The sequence below is a fragment of the Micrasema longulum genome, unplaced genomic scaffold (assembly GCF_059751315.1).
Source record: "Micrasema longulum isolate JH-2025_06_02 unplaced genomic scaffold, ASM5975131v1 h1tg000747l, whole genome shotgun sequence".
In the NCBI taxonomy this organism is placed as follows: Eukaryota; Metazoa; Arthropoda; class Insecta; order Trichoptera; family Brachycentridae; genus Micrasema; species Micrasema longulum.
The window spans coordinates 1572637-1590681 of record NW_028277941.1 but is presented as its reverse complement, the minus strand read 5'-3'; the positions used below and the strand labels follow the sequence as shown (position 1 = coordinate 1590681).

At 34.3% G+C, this 18045-nt stretch overlaps 1 non-coding gene across 1 annotated transcript; it reads left to right on the top strand.

Annotated features, from left to right (window-relative positions):
* Positions 1 to 15002: 15002 nt before the first annotated feature.
* LOC148279201 (small nucleolar RNA U3) lies at positions 15003 to 15076 on the top strand. The gene has a single exon (XR_015822960.1). It is a non-coding gene; the product is annotated as a small nucleolar RNA U3 (small nucleolar RNA).
* The last annotated feature ends 2969 nt before the right edge of the window (positions 15077 to 18045 follow it).

The window sequence follows — 18045 nt, the reverse complement described above, 5'->3', positions numbered from 1 at the left end:
ATTATTGTTTACTTACTGAATAAAAAAAATGGTATGTGCACTAATAAATAATATTATGTATCTTTGCTGCGTTACTCAATTAAATGAAAAATATTGAATCTATCAAACGAGTACAGTGACGCGTGTTTTATTTCTTGCAGTAGGTATCATTATTTTTGTTCGTTTTTCATCTGGAATACTATTAAGATTTTAATTAAGTTACTTTGCGGTTTTTTGGTTCAGTATTGGAATAATATGTTTTTTCGGCGTACTGCAGAGAATTTGCTTCACCGCATACCAAGTGGAAAGAGGAAAAAAATCATTGTTTTGTACAATGCAGGAACATTCAACAGCCAGGCGGACAGTCGGGGTGGGCGAGCATCACTAACTCCATCAGTAAGTACACCTAAATCAAATCAAATAAAAAAGGAGACGAAATTTGAAAAATATTATTTTATAATCCATTGCCATAAAACTAGTTTAAAAACTCATTTATTCGTCGTATTTGCTCCATGTTTGACATTTGAGTATTTTTAAAGGGAAACTTTAGATTTTATCTATATTATAATGCGATTGTATTAGTTAAAAGTGAATTTCGAATTGGTCGATTTTATCTTCAAGATCCCCTTTCCTCTCCATTGTTTTATCTCCCGGTCTATTTTGCAATGCCCATATTTTATTGTAATATCTTTTAATTGTTCTCTTAAATATGTAACAGATTTAACTTTTGTTTTTATACTTGTGAAAAACTTTGACTGAATGTTAATACATATGTACTCTTCTTTTTATGTTTGTTTATTAACAGATTTCATAATATTTTTCTTAATAACTAAAAACAGTCTTATTCTTGTGATTTCATATAGCACTGTTTGTAACGAAATATAATTCCGAGCACTTTACTATAATCATCATCATCATCATTCCCTTTTCACACCCAATGGTGGATAGAGAACTGGATTAGCACACCAATCGCAGCGTATCTTGATCATTTTTGTTACATGAAGGTAAGCTGCTTAGTCTCACGGACTATGAAATATTTTTTGTTTTAAAAAAACTCACCTTTAAATAAATATTTCATATCAACCATATCGAGAATCAAACGAATATACAATTTAATAAGCAATGTGGCGACATTATCGATATCGATCGTCTTCTTTATAAATCAAAAATTTTGTTCTAAAAACGGAAAAAATTCTTATGTATGAAACCTATGTAAAAACTAAAATATGTTATATGCAACTACTATGGGGAACAGGATATCAAAATGACAGAAACAACTACAAAGACAACAAAATAAAGTATTAAAGTTAGTATATGACCTTCCCTATCTAACAGCAACTAGAGAACCTAGCAATTAAATATAACTGAACTCCTTCAACTAGAATCATTAAAATTTATCCATAAATTAGCCGCTGATGCAATTGTAGACGAAGAAATAAAACTTGTAAAAAATTGTAGTAAACATGGACATAATACGAGAATATCAGAAAAATATCACATCCAGTTTTCTAAAACAAGACAAGGACAGTCGAGACTAATAAATCAAGGACTGAAATTATACAATAAACTACCAGACAAAACTAAACAAGACTGAGACAAACTATTCAAAAGATGTTAAAATATTACTTTGAACATATTATTTGAGTATGAATAAAAAATGGAAATATTATTTTTGTAAAATGAATGTTATAATCCGTAAGGGTTAATTAACAATATATTTTTTTTCAATTAAAAAAAAAGAATTAAAAAACCCGAGACCTCTTGCATGGTAGGCAAAAACGCTGACCATTACACCACGAGGCCGAATTAACTATAAGGCCATGCATAAAAAAAGTATCGTCATAATTTATCTAGATTGATTTTTCTTATTATTTTATATAGGCAATACTGTTTTTATGTCTTATAAACAATAATGCATTTTTTTGTCGAATGTACATGCGAATATGGACACCACCAGTCCTGACTGTACCTGTACAGTGCGAGGCGCACCGACAAGCTGCACCTTCCCCGGTGCGGTGGTGCGGTGCGCGGCGGGGCGAGGGGGCGGGCGCGGGCGCAGCTACCCGCCGCGGCCGCGCTGGTGAGATGATGTTGGGAGATTGATTCCTGACGTATCTCCAGACAGGATGTTTCTTCGTTCCTTGCATCCTTTTATTTCAAGTTAGGTCACTTTTTAGGGCTCGTTTTGTCATGCGTCGCATACACGTCTCTTCTCGAGACTGCCATTCTGCAGTCGGAACAAACATTAATGCCCAATCCTTATTTGGACTTTATAGCTAAATGCGACTAATTGTACACAGGGGCTTAAATTACAAATTACACGAATTCTTCTTTTTTTAATAATCTCTAAGGGTGGTCACATGGCATTGTGTAAAGTGAAGACACCGCAGTGAATTAATCGTGTGATTTCGGAGAACGTTTCAAAACTTATAAATGTTTTATTCGAATTCGATAAATATGCGCTGTATTTCAATATTTTTTTTTTTATTCGTTTATATAAGATTTGTTTAAAAATTAAAAAACCGGCTAAGCCTTTATTTAAAGGCTCGTCAGCAGGTAGAAAAGAGAAAATGTGGAAGTTAGAAAAATACATCTCAACACCCGGACGAATTGAGAAAAAAACCTTTCTTGGATTTCCTTCTTGCAACTGGCGGGAATCGAACTCGTGACGCCGCACAGTAAGCCATCTAACCGACTACGCCATAGCACCTTTAAAAAATATTTAAAATACAAGTCGATCGACACTTTGAAATTGCCTAGATTTCTGCATTGCCTTCTCAAAATATTGTCGTTTTCTGGATCTATGAATAGTTTACAAAGAGTTGGAAATATCTACCCAAACGACAGTCAAAAATATGTTATTTTTCAGTAGTCAGCAAATGGTTAAGTTTTTTCCTTAAAGCTGAAAACATTTTATTTTTAAAAAATGACAGAGCACCCACTTGTCTTTCCAGTAACCTGTTCACTGTTCGCCCAGAGACAACAGCGCCCGCGCCCGCGCCCGCGCCCCCTCCACGCGGTTACATAACTGGTAGTCTCCCCAGTTGCTCGTCTGGTAGGGCCTGTGTTCGCCCGTCTCGGGAATGTGAGGAATGAATTGATTGGACTATTTAACGTTGAATGTTTGATAATTTAATTTCCTGCATAGGAAACTCGAGGGTTTTAAATCTGCCAGGTGTTCCCTACAGACGTACGAGGGGCTTGAATACCTACCTCCGACCAACCATATTGGTCGATTTGTTTGGAACGTAATTTGAGGATGCGATTTGTTAAAACAATATTTTACTGTACGAATACGTACAAAGCTATTATATTTAAGGATCCAATTATTTTTTTTTCCTGTTAACAATCGGAAAACCAAAAGAAACTTTTAAAAAGTACTGTAAGTACAACCTATATTGATATTTTTACAAATCATATTAGGAAATCGCGTAAATAAGTACATTTCAAATGTTGCAAAAAAACAAATAATGTTTCCTTAATTTTCATTGGCTTTTTTTGTAAGTCATATAAAGAACATAATTGTAAAACGTAAAACACTAAACAACGAAAATATTTTAATGCTGTTTTTTTTTAAAATAATTGTTTGTATGTTCAATTCAATTCATTTATTTAAAATAACATATACGTCACAGACTTACATATTATAAAAAAAACATATGAGAGTCTTGCCAAAGAAGTAGAAAAATTATGCTCCAACCACTTCGTATACATCGAACAGATCAATATTCAGAGCGATGTTGTTCAGCACAGCGGTAGCCCTTCCAACAGGCATTACCATCGGCAGGTTGGTCCTCTATTTTGGCATTTGATCAATCTATGCTGACGCTGTCTTAGGTAATTATCAGGAACATACAAACCAATGCTCATTATAAGCTCAGAATTATCGACCATACCACGCAATCACCGAAAAAAATGTGTAGTTAAATACACATTCCTTCTTGTCTCAAAACTTAAAACAAAAACATACCCTGGAGAAACTCGGTCGGGTAGAGCCAACGACAATACTCGCACTTTCTCATGAAGAGATGTCTCAGAAACTTTTTTTGGGATTTTCTCAATCATAAGAGAGTACTTCATTTCATGTGGCCCCCAAACCATCGAGTCGCTCTCGAGTCTTCTTCGCACCGAGGAGTTGAAAAGAGTTCTCAGTACGCGGGTATTTTCGAAAACCTTGACAGTACACAAAACGAATCCTAACACCTTCAATTCTTCACTACTGATTGTCTCTATGTGATCGTGAAATGCCAGAGTGCTCACAAATCTAACGCCGAGATCCTTAACGTTCGATTTTCGTATTAGATTCTGGTCATGCATTTTGTAGCGAAAATAGAGTTTCAGCCTTTTCTACAACCGTTCCTATGTGGAGCATGAGGACATCACCAGACGCCTCCAGGAGACTCTTTCCCCAGCCTACCTACCCTTCACTTCCAGGAGATCTCTATGCAGCGGAAAAATTGACAGCTATGGCCGTCCAGCGTGGTGGAAGCTCGCAGGTGTGAAGACGCAACTTGGGATAAGGGTCTTCTGAAGCATCCCCAGGACGTGTCTTAGTCAGGTCTACCGTACCAGGTCCAAGTATACACGCGATAAAATAAGTAAAAAATAATTTTACCTCCAATACAGTTCCAATTGTAGCAAAATGAATCATTTTCGTTACATGGAAGTTAACGTGATGAGTCTTACGCCACCGGTGCTAGTTCATAAACAATGAAATATTGCAGTGTAGAAGCACATTAAACAAACAGTATGTCATTATTTTGATTTTTTTTTACATTTTTTTTTGCACCACAACAGGCCAGGAGGCCTAATTACAGTAGTGAATTACATCACAGAGCACCCAGGCTTGAGAAAAATCACATTTTTAATTTTTGTGTTCTCACCGGGAATCGAACCCGGAACCTTCCGTGCGTGAGTCAAGCGTCTTAACCACTACACCACGGAGGCCGCCGTGTCTATCTTGTCCGAAATTGAACCCAGGACCTCGAGTATGATAGACAAACGCGCCAACCACTTCACTGCAAGGATGACTTGTTTCCACTCGATATCCTTTTTCAGAATTTAACCTGAGATCAGCCATTGAGTTGCAAACGCTTTTCCAGGTTCCTGGTTCTATTTAAAAAAACAGAATTGTATTCTTCCTCCACTCAGACATGTGTTAGATTTTGTTTGGAGATTTGTTTATTTGGAGATCAAAAACATTTACAATCATCTCGACTTTTTATTTTAACAAGGGGATTAAAAAATTGTTTCTAAACCTAAGAAATCTCCAAAGATATCTATAACCCAATGTTTATTGTTCAGGGTGTTTATTTTATTGCATTCACAATTTTAAAATATTGACAAATACAACTTTTTATCATCCAACATAATTGTATACAATATGTTTAATGTCAGCACAGATAAACCTTGTTATTTATCAAATATTAATTTTTGCATTATGATTGTTGATTGATTGATTGTTAGGTAGTTTATTACAAAAGAAGAACGTTTTTCCCCAATGGTCTGCCGCAGCATAACCGTTTTTGAGATTTATAAAATGGAAACATTGTATAGAACAGTGTCTTTCACCCCTCCACCCCTCCTGGTACGCTGACCTTGCTGGAAGTGGAACACACTTAATTTACATATTTTGTGTTGCTAAGGACAGGATCGATAGAAGTTTTGTCCGCCGTGCCGCATGTTTCCCGCTGAGGTTTAGCGTCGCGACGCTGATACGATGCCTTTTCCACAGTAACCTCGGCCTTTTATCGTATAGCCAACATTACTTATTCATGCATTTGGATCTCTTTGCACCTTTCTCAAAAGGCAATACGCCATCGTCAATATGTTTTTGGATAACAATATAATTGTTTATATTATTATTAGAAGCAAAATATGCTACTTAAGTACAAATATGCTATTTATGTTATACGAACTGAACCCAGCAATGCTTTGCTATTGCTAGATTTTAGAACATACTCGTGTAAAGATTAAATGAATACAATTGAAATTTTAATATTAATATAGTTCTTAATTCAAATTAGATATGAACATATACATGATTATTTTTGTGTTTTTCTTACATAAATTGTGAGAATATTCAGTGACAGGGAATTTCGATAAATAGATATTATTTTTCTGTCACTGTCTTGCAGATGCCTCACCGATACTGTGCGAAAAAGGTAATTGCAAGCTCCAAGTCGGACCTTTTATGCCTAACTAAAATAGACAAAATCGACGATTCGTTTTCCGCATCTAAAAACTGAACCGATTTTGTTATTTTTTTAAACAGCATCAGAATAAAGTTTTCTGTATCGGTACGTTTAGCGTTTTTCAAAAATAGGCAAGTATCATATTTGTATACCGTGCGCTCGAAGGCAGCAGATAAAACTGGCCATTTTTACGGGTTTTGAAAATATTTATAGTTCCCATAACATACAATTAATCATAAAAACAAAACAATAGGAACACGCCAGTGGTAAATATTTAGAATGTGTCAAAAATCACTGTTTTAGTGCCACAATCCAGGGAGAAATTACGGGAATACGTGTGTATAAAGAAAAGTGAGACCTCGTTTCCTCTTAAGGTATTTTTTTGCTTCATAATGCTTTTACGTAATCGTTAAAACAGGTTCGGTTTTCTCAAATAAAACGATTGACCTATTAATACACTCTAAAATTCTTATAATTTACTCATGCCCGAACCCTCAGTAATGCCCAACGCGTATTTATTTGTTTATGCTTTATTAAGGTAGTTCATAACATCTTAAGAACTAATATAAACTTTTAAAAACATTACAATTATTTAATCAAAATTGCTCAATAACGTATTTTTTCAAATTAATTTTAAATATTTCGATCTTTTCGATCTTCTTTATTTCTTCTGGTAACTCATTGTACAGCTTTAATCTCTTGTACAATGAGTTTTGAGATTCTGTTTTTTCCTCGTTTGTAATCTTTTCTTTTTTTATCCCTTGTTTCATATGCATGACATTGTTAAATTTGATTAAATTGTTGACGGTTAAATTTTATTGCTGTTTTTATTTTATAAATCCCCTTAATTATTTTGGGTATAAAAATTGCTACATTATAATTAATGTGCTGCTTTACTGTGAGAAAGCCAATTTCTTTGTGCATCATTTATATATTTCATTAGAATATATATTTCTTTTGAGTATAATCCTCATCGCCTTATTTTGAAGAATTCGTATTTTTTTTTATTTCTCCTTCATTACATAAAAAAAGAATCGAGAACAGTAGTTTATGTGTGGACATATTATTGTTTTATATATAAGAACACTGCTCTTTACATCTAGTCATTCTTCAACAGCCAGCCGGATTTCGACTTGAGTTCGACATTGAATTCGAAACCAAAATGCCTGATGTGATGTCATTAAAGCGTGAAAAAGATGGTGTAACTTTTCATTGGTACGCAGATACTTAGGTACTTGTTTATTGGTTGAATTTCAAAACTGTAAGAACAAATATTTTCAAATTTGAAATTCTTTTTGCAAATGACAAACTCTGCTCTTCTCACCAACAGGGGTGCTCTTTGCATGGGAATACGATTTAAAAAAAGATATTTCAGTTAATATTATTTTAGCATTACCAAAATTAATAAAAAGAAATACATGTGTAGAAATTATACATAATTTGCGGTAAGAATCTGATAGGAACCACAAGAAAACGGAAATCGTTTGTAAACATTCAAATACAATATTTGTTTCCATACTAAAGAAAAACATCCTTTTAATTTTTCAGTATATTCATTCTCAGCAAATGCAACTCTGGTGATGAATGAATAAAAGATTTACTCTTCTAACTTTTGTTAAACTAATTAAATTGAAGATATTTAGAACTTTGAAAATGCCCAGCGCAAAACTAATTATTTTGCAAAAAACCGCACATAAAGCGATTCACTAATTCTTTAGTCTATCGAGAATACACATACGAACATTTCCATTATATATCTGTGTTTTAGATTCAAAAGGGCCAATGTCAGTCAGTCAGATTTCATATTTTTCTTGACAATATTTTGTAGAGGGTCAATTTCACTAACAAAATATGTCTAATTAAGTATTTTATATACGCATGCATGTGTGGTAATGTTTTTTTATTAATATGCGTTATTAAAAAAAGCGAAGACTGCACCATAACGCCACAAAATTGCTTAATAATAAAGCTCCTGTAGTATTACGATTACGATTTACGTCATGGGCCTTATTAAATCTTAGTCACAGATATATGCATTTTATTATTTTTTTATTTAATAAATTTATTGTTTAAAATAAGCGTGCATATTTAATAACAAGGATTTTATATAAAACTTGTGAATAGAAAATGAAAACGGAATGTTCTCTGTTTAGGATAGTCTCCATCTAACATGGCTCAGCCTGTTCTAAATGGATTTTTATTTATCTTTTAAAGCATAAATAGTTCTATACTAATATAACAATAACAAAAAAAACTAAAACTACTTAATGATAAATGTCTACATAATCAAATGTAAGAAATAAAGAACTAAGCCTTAAATTTCAATAAACACCACTGTCGGTTTTACTCATTACCCCCTTTTTGTAATTGGTATACTTTATTTCTACTTTATTATTAATTTTGTATGCAAAGGCATAACATATAAAAGTATATGTCATAATCACTGAATAGATAATAGTCGTTATCATGTATGTATGCTTACATTAATTTTTCAAAATTATCAAATCAACAAAAAAACAAAAAGCTGTTTATAAAATTATTTTGGTATGTGTCTAAGGAATGTTGTTTTGACTGTTTACTTGCTTTTTCACCACTAAATTATGATTTAACCGATGAACGCAAATCGTTACGTAAGTTGACTCGTATTTATAAAATTCAAAGTAGAGTTTATGCTTATTCTAAAAAAACTTAACACAGCAAAAACGCTTAACCTTAAATATATCTAAAGCCGTTAATTTAAGACGTAAGGCATAAATAATTATCAAGTCTTACGAAATCGGAAATACATTTTCGCAGTTCGACGTACTTATAATTCTCGTCTGCGTATGCGTGGTTTAGTGAACTTCCCTTAATGTACCGTCACCGCAGACACGAGGCGAAGGGAAATATCACACGTCTGTCGGAGATAGTCGAACACCTATTTCTAGTGGGGGCGCGGGCGGGGGCGGGCGTCCCAGGAGACGACCCGTCCCCGGCCCGCTCCCTTTACGCACTCTACAGATACTAGTGCTAACGGAGGAAATGCGAAGGTAATTTGATAGCGAGACTTCTCCCGGTATGGCCGCAGAGAGACAGAGACGAATTCGGACAAAGAGCAATTCAACGACACCTACGTATCTAAATACTAAGAGGTACTCCGATTTTTTAAATAAAAAAACCGATTGGATTTTAGTTGACAAATTCTTACTTATTTTGCTTTACCATCATAATACTGATATTTATTATTATTGTGGTATGTTAAGTCAGAAAAAAAATATTTAGCTTATTGTTTCTAGCTTACGGAAATTCGAAAAATAAAAAAATCACATTGTGTATCTAGACGATTGATTAGTAGCAATAATAATAAGGTACAATAAAACGGTGAATATATTAGTTATCTTCTATTTTACATTTGTAAAACAATTGACAGAGTAAAACCACTCCCTTCACATACCCGAAAACCGTTTTCAAGACCGTTCAGCTTAAACTAGTTACTCTTAAAAAAAAAAAAAAAGGCGATTTTAATTGAATTTACCTTTACTGCTTTCATTTTACTTTTTATTGTGAGGTTTCCAAATTATACGGAGGGCTTATTTCGGATATTCATTTTTCCTCATCTCTGTCAAATAATGTTCAATTTTTCTATGAATCACACGTGAAAAGCAAAACATATTCTCGTATCTTATGCGTCTTCAGATTTTGTTTTATCTGTTCACCGAGTTTCTCTCGCTACGCCATTGTCACAAAAATATTAGTCACCTTAAACTGATACATAAAAAAGTAATTCAGGAATTTAAAAATAACAAGTACATAAATAGTAAATAAGGCGTTACTTTAATATATTATTGTAACAATAGAGATTTTGCTTCAACAGGTGTTTTCATTGACACCACGAGGTATAGAATAACGAAAGAAAGACTTACTTCATAGAATACCTATTTTACTTAGATAAATAATTTAACAGGCGCCGTGGCGCAGTTGTTTAGATGGCCAATTGTGAAACTGGCATCGCGGGATCGATTCCCGTCAGTTTCAAACCCAAAAAGAAAAAATCCAAGGAAGATTTTTTTCTTAATTAGTTTGGGTGTTGTGGTGTATTTTTCATTACCTCCTTCGAAATCTCCTCTATCCCACCTGCTGACAAGCCTCTAAATAGATACTTAGCGGGTTATTCCTTCCAAATATACATATATACGAGTATATATAAATAAAATAAAAAAATATTATGTTTTATTCTCCATATTTTTTACTAGAACCGTTCTTGTCACTGGTAATCTCCAGTGACGTAACAAAACACGAATAGTTTTCTTTTGCTCAATCTTGGCGGGCTATTCGTATTTCGAATGAAAAATTACAAAACACAGCTCACCACGCGTGATTGTAGCAAAAGAAAACAGTCAAAATTTTCCATCAAACATCGGCGTAACGGGGAAATTATGTTGTGTGAAAAGAACAGTAACCGTTGGTGACATTTTCCATCACGCTAGACACGCTCACTTCATGACGTGTTTATTATTTTTTCGTTTACTTTCATTATAATAAGAAAATATATATCAAGTTAACGACGCACGGCGTTGTACAGTGATCGGCACATTTAGTTACGCGTGTACTGTGTATTCTGTAAATCGACTTGTTGCCTTGTACCTATTGCCGATAAACCGAATATTGTTATTTTCATATTTTTACATCTATTTATACACAAACTTGGTTAATATAGGATTTATGCTGACTCAAACACCTTCGTTTCATTTTCGAGCGACCTGAAGGTATATGTAGTATTATAGCGAGCCATACCTACGTGGTTTCGAATTACGTACACGTATTTAAGGTGCATTTCGAAACAAAGCAGATTTATTTGAAACGAAAGGATTCGTTTTTTTTCTTTGCATTGTTTGTTGTTTGAAAATTTTCAACAAATATAAGGGTATATTTAGTTAAAGTCATGCTTATTCCGGGGAGATAAAAACCAAGGTCTCATTTCGTTTCTTTTTAAAGTTCTTTAACTTATTTATTTATGTCGTGCTTTAAAAATAAGTGTGGCAAAATTTGTTTTTAGTTTTCATGGCACGTTTATATTTTTACAGAAAATCACCATTTGCTCTTCAAAATAATAAAACTTAAAAAAAACTTTTTTTTTTTTATAAACTGAGTTTAAAAACTGAGGTTAAAATAAAATACAACCTCTCCTTTATTCAAACAAATGATAAATCGGTAAAGCTTAAATCATAAATTCTCTCAATAAACTGTAGCAAGTTTCAATATGTTTTTATTATTGTTTATTTATTTGTTATTTCCTAATTACACTAAATATTATATTTTCAACGCACAAATAACCATTTGTTTTGTTATATTTTCATGTATTATTATAACAATTTTTGAAAAAAAAAAAAAAAAACTTATGACCTGTCATTGGCTGGTTTAAGTGGTCACTTTACACACTGTGTAACATTCACCATTCTGCCTATGTTTAATCATCCATATTTTCTCAGCCTTTTCATCTGTTGACTTTTGTGGTTTTAGAGTGACAGTGAAAAGGACATTGAAAGTTGTAAATGTGAATATTTGTTCGCGCTTTTCCTCACTGAATTTGGTTAGTAAAGGATGTAATATAATCAATTCGTAATTTAAAAAAAAATGCTTGCTTGTATGAGTGAATCCGAAGAAAGACATGTAGTCTTCAAAACGTATTCGGGTATGTGGTGGATGCATTCAATGTTGACTTTTGTAAAGTAAAAGAACTGAAACCTTTAATAATGCGGTTGAGATTCATCTGGCTGATTTATTTCACCCAGAATGACAAATCATACACCCTGTCAATGCCAAGACTTCTACCTTCCCTTCTTAAAAATGTTTTTTCTCTCTGTTGCAATAAACTTTAATCTAAGAATTTAAAAGGAGTGATATTCAGCTTCGCCTACTCAAATTTTTAAACATGTCACATTTTAAAAATGTTTGATTATGTCCAAATGCTTGCAGACTGGCTGGATTTCCTCCCTAGGGAGTTGTTCATATTTAAATTTATTTCAAAAGAGGGAAAAATTTTTGTAGGTGATTTGGTTCAGCCGGATGAATCTCACCCACGTGATAAAGGTTTCGGCTCTTTTACTTCACAAAAGTCAACATATGGAGGAGTTGAGGAAATGTGGAAGTTCAAACATGGGCAGAATGGTGAATGTTACACAGTGTGTAAAGTGGCCACTTGAACCAGCCAATGACAGGTCATAGGCCCTGTAAATGCCTAGACTTCCATATTCCCTTCTCAAAATTTTTTCCCTCTGTTGAAATAAATTTAAATGTCACATTTTATTTACTCCTGTAAGCGTAAGAGTATTAAATACTATCGGACAAAACATGTCACGAAGTTCTCCTCTGACTTTCTTAAGATGCGTAACACTCCTCGCACCCCTGACTCCCGATAAACCGTTTCATCTCTTCCTCCATCTTGCCCCCTGAGAACCATAATTAGGTGGCTAAGTCCGAGATACTGCAGATAGATATTCCCCGCTGGTGACTAGTGACCCGCCTTCACCCCTTAATGTGCTATCTTAACTGCTTGACATTCGGTTGGGACTGTTTATCGCATAGACACGGCCGAGATGTCAGCCAGCGCTATGGACACTGGACACTAGACACTTCAATCTGCCTCTGACAACGTAAAAGTTTTTGACTTCAAGGACGGAATACACAACCACGTTGGACATTGAACGTAAAAATATATTTCAACAGAGGGGGGAAAACATTTTTGAGAAGGGAATATGGAGGTCTAGGAATTTACAGGGCTAATGACTTGTCATTAGCTGGTTAAGGTGGCCATATTACACACTGTGTAACATTCACCATTCTGCCCCTGTTTAAACATCCACATTTCCTCAACTCTTCCATCTGTTGACTTTTGTAAAGTAAAAGAGCTGAAACCTTTATCACGGTGGTGAGATTCATCCGGCTGAACCAAATCACCTACAAGCCAACGCTTGAAAACAATTTTCCAATTTTTATACTTCTTTTACCAAATAAATTTAAATGTGAATAACTCCCTAGGGCGAAAATCCAGCCAGTCTGCAAGCATTTGGACATACTCAAACATTATCGTAAAAATAAACGTTGATACATTATGAAACATGTACATTTGTACATATAAACGTAAAATATTTATCGTATATCTGATTTTTTCGTGATCAATTGCATTATCTTTATATATCTAAGTTGTCTGTTCGTGTAATATCACTGAACTTCTCCTGAAAGGCTTAACCAGTTTACTTGCGGTTTTCAGCAAAATGTAGATTTTTGCGCTGTGCGTGTTTATAGATATAATCATTTTCAATTAAATCTAGAAAAAAAAGTTAGAAGCTTAAATCTTATTTTCATCGACCTACTAGGGTTGCATTCGACGAGAATGCAAATACAAAAAAAATGGAAGGATGATGTTTTTGTGTTTAAAAAAAGTTAGTTTTTGAATGTTTACAAACAACATTAGCTTTTTATGGATCCCAATCCAATTTTTGTCTTACATTCCTTACAATTTCTTCCCATTCATTTATTTTCACTGGATTTTTGGTAACACTAAAATAATATTAACTGACGCTAAATACATTTTTGAAAATCGCATTCATGAATAAAGTGCTCCCCTGTTGGCAAGAAGAGCCGAGTTTGACATTGGCGAAAATAATTCTTAATTTGAAAATAAATTATTTTATGTTTTGGACTTCAATCATAAACAAGTACCTACGTATCTACTTATCAATGAAAAGTTTTTACAAAGTTTTCCTAAAGTAATATCAAGCAAGCCAACGTTTGGGAATGGCAACGTCTGTCGGGTACGCTAGTTTAAATATAAATTATTTATGTAGATAATCATTTAAGAATAAAAAATTGGTTCAATTTTGGACGTAGTCAAAATTTTCTTCATTGCTATCAAATAATATTAAAACACTTCGACAAAGATAAAGAATATTATGTTAGCGAAAGAAATATAAATAGAAATAAGTTTAGGCATTTACAGGGCTTACGACCTTTCATTGGCTGGTTTAAAATTATTTTTATAAAATGTTATCCATCTCTGTTTTATATGACATTTTAATCTTAATAATCTCCCCAGGGGGTGAAATCCTGTATTTATCTTCAAACATGGGGCAAATTCAAAATACTGTTGTTTGAGTTATATCATCGCTTCTTCTCAACAATTGTATGTGTAATAAATCAGTCGATTAAATTGAACTCATATGAATCTTTAAGCAAAGACAGAAGCCAAGCAGTGGTGAATGTTTCACAGTTTGTAAAGTGGCTGCATAAACCAGCAAATGGCAGGTAACCATATAAATAAGTACCGATACACCCACATACTCTTCTTTAAAATGTTATTTTCATGTATCTTTGTTTTATAGTACCTAATATTTTCAATAATTTTAGCTGTTACGTAATATTCCATCCAGTAAGTAGTACCTAATTACTAATCACTACACCTTTTGATGATACCGGTCCTAACGAAGGTCGTTTGTCTTGTAATGTTTTGCTTGATAAAAAAAACTACTAGTTTGCTATAAAAAAATAATGTTAAAAATGTATGTAAAACACAACAATTTTACGCATAAAACTATGTAACCTATAACGATCATTTTTGATTTTAAATCAATTGTAGGTTGCATTACATTAATTGTTAAAACAGACTGAAATACATTTCCGGCTTAGTATGAAAACGTTCGCCGGAAGGATGAAGTATTTAATATTATTTACTGTACCACGTGTCCATTTTATTTGTTATACTTCTGTTACCAGTTCATATGTACGTGTAATATGTAAGTGGATACAGAAGTAAGCAGATGCAGTAATATTAATTTCAGAACTTATTTCGATAGGACTGTACTTCACAGGATCATTTCTGTAGTACTTCCTCCCTCGTCGTCAACTTATTTCGAGTAATGGTGAATTGTCTTATTATTTTACAACCTTATGTAATAACTCAATACCGTTTCCCTGTCCTCGCTTAGTGGTACATAGAGAACTGCATTGGTAATCTAATTGCAGCATATCTTGATCATTTTCATTACACGGAAATTAAGGTGACCGGTCTTACTCTTCAGGTGCCGGTCAAAAAGAAACCCTATAATCTAGTGTAGAAATACCGATAAAACCTACACCTCAAGTCCACCTAGTCTGGAATCGAACCCAGGTCCTCAAGAATCGTGGGCGAATGTTTCAACTGCTACAATACATGGCAGACTTTTCTCCACTCGATTTAATTTTCAGGATTTTTAACCGAGAGTGGTTATCGATTCGAAAACACTCGTCCAGGGTTCTGTTTCTATTTCATCCAAAGAACTGTCGATCTACCTGGGCCGCGATTACAAACGTTGTCTTCTTCGGTGCATTTCAAAAAGTTATAAAATAAAATTGTTATTTATGTACGTAATGTGTATATTTGTTTGAAAATTTAAAGTGTCTTCGTCGGTAACCTATTGTTGGACATGCTTAGAAAAAATAATTGTACGTATACGTATTCTGATTTTGATAGAGAAAACTTAATTTTTAGATAAACTTGGGGATAAATGTTACTTCCCATTGTAGTACGAGTCTTGGACAGGGACTGATTATTACAATTACATAATTACATTGTATATTTAAAAACCGCCTTAATGGTTTCGTGTGTCAACAATAATAAGCATAATACGGTGACTTGAATATGCATTAGAACATTCGAAATTTAGTTTTATTCGTGAAATTCACAATAATAATATAGACACGTGGCAGACACCTGAAGTTGACAGACTACCGAATGCCTAATGATCGCACAAAGAAAGCGCTCCTATCGTAGCGAACACTCGGCGAGGCAGTACGCTACGCTTACCATAATATAACCTCATAAACACATTGTTGTTTACAAAGTTGTTTAATAAGCGACCTCCCCTCCCCGCCGCTCGCCGATCCGCCATACCGACCCCGCGCCATCCCCCGCCACGACAGACCGCTGTAAATACACCGCGACTCGATGATGTCTATTTATGCCCCAGTACAGACGCCTATCTACATACATAACTCAAACTCTCTCTCCTACTATAAAACAGAATATCGATTACTTTCCCTGCTCGCCGCTAGGGTATAATGTAATCCTCCGCCCACTTTCTGTCCCCCGTCTCTTTCCATCCTCGCGTTTTCCGCATCGAGCCGTCCCTTTCCCCCGGCCGCCCGTCCCTCTCGGCGCGCTAGCCGCGTCCCTCTCGCGGACGCCCCCGCTCAGATTGTAATGGCGGTATGCAAATGACATGGCGCCGTACCAAAGGCGTACTACTACGTTTGTAGGAAAACAACAAACAGCGGATACGAAAGTGATGTCTGGAGGTGCCTTATTGTTTCTGGAAATGTGAGAGAGACTTCCTCAATAATACCGAATCTCAGGTGACGGAGGTGATGCCGGATATACAATTTCTATTCTCACTTGACAGAGCTTCATCCCCGACCATTACAAAATGGAGGATTCTACCGTCAATATATCAACAAAATCTACAATCGTTTTAATGCATTACTTCATCAACATTTTAGATCAGGAGAGCATTTTAGAGAAATTAATATTGAAGTCTACATATTTATAGGGCTTGTAACATGTCATGCCAACCTGGGCTGGTATTCCAAACGCTCTCGCGCCCATATTATCTGTGTTTACGTACAAAATATACGAGAAAAACTGTTATCTCGTGCCGCGAGAGTGGTTCAGAATAGCACCCTTGGTTTAAGTGGTCACTTTACACACTGTTACATTTACTTTGCGTTTGAAGATATATTTTCCACCAATTATTATATCCGTTGATTTTCTCGAAGCTAAAGAGCTGAAACCTTAATTGATGCGGGTTAGATTCTACCGACTGTATTATTTCACCTACGTAACAGCCATCGCCTGAAAATATTTTACTCTTCTTAGACCATTTACAGTATTGTGCTAATTAATGAGAGCACTTTTTTTTCTTCTTTAATGAAACTACAGCCCATATCGAGCCTTGGCCTTCAACTGTTTCTGTAACCTGCTGCAACTCTCTAGTTAGAGACATTCAGTATTTGGGATGCCTCCCTTTTTATACCGTTTTCCTATCGCAGCCTCGGTAAACCGACCTTTCTGATGCCTAATAGCACAGGGAGATGTATTTTAAATGTAGTTTTTTCTAAGAGGCTTCAGTCACCTGAACGCTTATTATGTTAACAATTTACATATTTAAAGAAATCTAGCTTTAGCTTTAGGATTAATACCAGTCCTAGTGAGTTTCCATGCGAATAAAAACAATTAACCCTACCGTTCATGAAACAGTTTGATAACTTCATGAAACCGTGTCATAAAATTATTTCTCCAACATCTTGTTTTGTTTTTTTTTTAATACACAAAAACACGTATGACTCAGTGAACGTAACGAGCAAAACAACTAACATTGAATATAATTCAATGCAGAATAGTAGCTTATGTGTGTTAAATAGCCGATGAAATTGTCTTGTAGTACAGCAGCCATTTAAGTTTAATTTAAGGATTGCTCAATGTTCACAATAATTTGAACAATACTTTAATAAATAACCTGGTTTAAATATCAATTCTACAAATTTAAGAAGACGTTATTTTATTTACCTAAAATGTGAATAAAAATAAAACCAAAAATATTGTTTACCAACGAAAAACGAATCTTTCAGTATTTGAAAATATAAAACGATTCAAAAGTTTACATCATAATTATTTTTAAACATATAAATAGTTTTCCATCATGATGAAAATCTGTATCCGAGTATTTTATTAAGGAATGAATTTTCCACATTAAAAAGCCTGGTTCGTTTTTTCTGTGGTGCTCTATATAAAAACAGCTTTTTTCTGTTCACGTGGTGGGAACACGGATAGGTTTGAATTCCGTAGGTATCTGGACGTGTT